The sequence below is a fragment of the Eumetopias jubatus genome, unplaced genomic scaffold (assembly GCF_037043125.1).
Source record: "Eumetopias jubatus isolate StellerSeaLion01/CBP00866 unplaced genomic scaffold, mEumJub1_p1.0 scaffold_4, whole genome shotgun sequence".
Classification (NCBI taxonomy): domain Eukaryota; kingdom Metazoa; phylum Chordata; class Mammalia; order Carnivora; family Otariidae; genus Eumetopias; species Eumetopias jubatus.
In genome coordinates, this window is record NW_028274810.1 from 187,793,525 (window position 1) to 187,796,183 (window position 2,659).

The 2,659-nt window shown below is 41.4% G+C and overlaps 1 pseudogene; it reads right to left on the reverse strand.

Moving 5' to 3' along the window:
* Positions 1–547: 547 nt before the first annotated feature.
* LOC114220930 (importin subunit alpha-1-like) lies at positions 548–1,953 on the reverse strand (annotated as a pseudogene).
* Positions 1,954–2,659: the final 706 nt, after the last annotated feature.

Here is a 2,659-nt window from a genome sequence, read left to right on the forward strand (position 1 = left end):
GTAGCTAAGCTACAGTGTGTTTGTTTTGTTTTCTTGCATGTTTGTCTTCTTTTGCTGTAAGGCGGAGGCTTGTAAATGTGTCCTATAAAAGGTAAGACACAAATATTTTAAGTTTTTCAGGCAACAAAGACCTCTGTTGTATTTTCTTTTTTTAGAAAAAACTACCTTTTAAACTGTAAAAATTTATTTTTATAATATGGGCTGCACAAAAAAACCATGAACCAGATTTGGTCTGCAGGCCATAGATTGCTCAAAGGGAAGAAATAGCTCGCATTTATAGTCTTTGCATTTTTTTTAAAGAAAAGAGTGGAATTTAATCTTTATTTACAGGACACTGCAAGAGAGAAGATTCCACATAGAAATAAGAAACCCACTGAGAGGAGGAGCTTCATACAGGTTGTACAGTTTGGAACTGGTCAAGTAGAGTTTCGTTGTAAAACGTGTTACAATAACAAAACACATTTAAAAAGAGTTCTTAGTAGAGAAACAGTAAGACAACCTTCTACCAGAGTACACAACAAACAACTTTCTGCCTCAGCTGTACAATCTAAAAGTTAAAGGTCCCTGGAGCGCCATCCTGAACTTGGAACATATAGCCTTCAGAGGTAGTTTCTGGCATAACATTCTGATCTTCCTCTTCCTCTACAGAGAAATACTTCTCAATCAAGTTTAATGAGGCTTTGTACACAGACTCATTTTCATGGTTTTGTAGAGCTTCCATTTTGTCCAAACCTCCACATTCTTCAATCATTATACTAAGTTTCTCAGTTTCACCTAGTTTCTCAGCAGCCTGAAAGATGTTTGAAATGGCATCCAGAATAACCAGAATAATTTTGGTATCTTTTGCAGTTAAGAGGTTCATCAATGGTTCTATTATGCCATAATGAACAAGGTATACAATCTGTTCAAATGTCCCACCACTTGTATAGTTGATCACAGCCCAGACAGCTTCCTTTTGTGTTTTAAAGTCTGCCTTAGAGAGAACACCAATGAGGAATGGGACTAATCCATGATTCACAACTTGCTGTATCTGGTCCTGGTGACCAGCTGTGATGTTTGACACTGTCCGTGTAGCTTCCTTCTGAATATTAGTTTTGGGGTTTCCTAGGAGGCTGGGAAAAACAGCAAGTGCTCCTGCATCTATTACAACCTGAGTCTGTTCATCTGTTCCAGTGAAAATATTTCCTATGGCTCTTAGCACAGGAGTCACAATGGGCAATTCAGTAGCTCCTAGAAGCTTCACAAGCTGGGGCACAACTCTTATTTTCACAACCATTTCAATCCATTCATTTGGACCATCAGTAAAGTAGGAAATGGCCCAGCGGTTATCTGCCAATACTTCTGGTTCATCATGATGCAGGAGACGAACTAAGGTAGGAAGAATCTGCTCAACCGCATCTAATGGGGGTGCAAGATTCTTGTTGTGACAAAGGTTTGAAAATGTCCAAGTAAGGTTACATAAGTAACCACATGCTACAAATGACATATCAGGAACTGCAAGGAGAGCCAATATTGGGTTAACTGCACCATACTTGATAACCAAGTCTCAAAAAACTGAAACATCACCTGCAACGTTTCCTAGAGCACATACAGCCTGTTCACTGATGTGGGCATGGGAAAATGCCAGCAAAGAAATGAATGCTGGGATAGCACCTCCATGTACCACAGCCTCGGTCTGTTCTGACGTCCCAGAAGCAATGTTAGTGAGAGCCCAAGCAGATTCAAACTGAATGGGACTACAATCAGTTCTGCCCAAGAAGGACACAAATTTTGGAATCAAACCAGCCCGGATTATGGGGGGCTGTTTTTCCCTAGAAAACAGTTTCTTAGCAGCTTGAGTAGCCTGGAGCTGGCTTTCCAAATTGTTGCTATTTATGCCTTTGACAATGTCATCAACAGACCAATTTATAGTGCCTTGGTTGTTGTGGTTTTCCTGTAGTGGAGAGGTAACATCAGGAAACAAGCTTACGTTTCCCCTTTTCAGCATCTGGTCACCCTTCTTAGCTTTCCTCAGCTCCACATGAACTTCTATTCGACGCTGCCTCATTTCTGTACTGTCTTTCCCCTTGTTCTTGAATCTGTTAAGGTGGGCAGCTGGTGAATTAGCATTTTCATTGGTGGACATGGTTATGAGACAAAGGGAGAAAGATACATGGCCAGCTCAGTCTTCCACAAGGAGGCGGTCCGGAGCATGCAGGCTGTGGGTCAGCTGCCCTCAAAACATCCATCATGGATCACCCCAAAGATGGTGTTACAGTCTTTGCATTTTAATGGAATCTAATTTACAGATAGTAATTAAGTGAACTTTTTAAAGAGTATAAATGTCTCAACCCCCCTGCTGATGTGGTATCAAGAAAGCCTTAATAAGGGAACCAGGACTTTCATTCCTGCTGGGTAGTAAAAAGACTCCAGCCTCACAGTTTCAATGGAGATCACATGGGTGGTGTGAACTTTTATTCCAATCTGATGGCATGAGAAACTCTTCCCTGTCCCCACAGGGTGATGTCAGAGAAGGCCTAGTGGAGAGCCAGGACTTTCACCATAACCCAGGTGTAATGAAATCATACTCCTCCCTCCATGATGCCAGTGGAGGCCACATGACCATAAGTAACAAGAGATGCTTTTAGTAAAGGAGAGCATCAACTAAAGCCTACTGGAA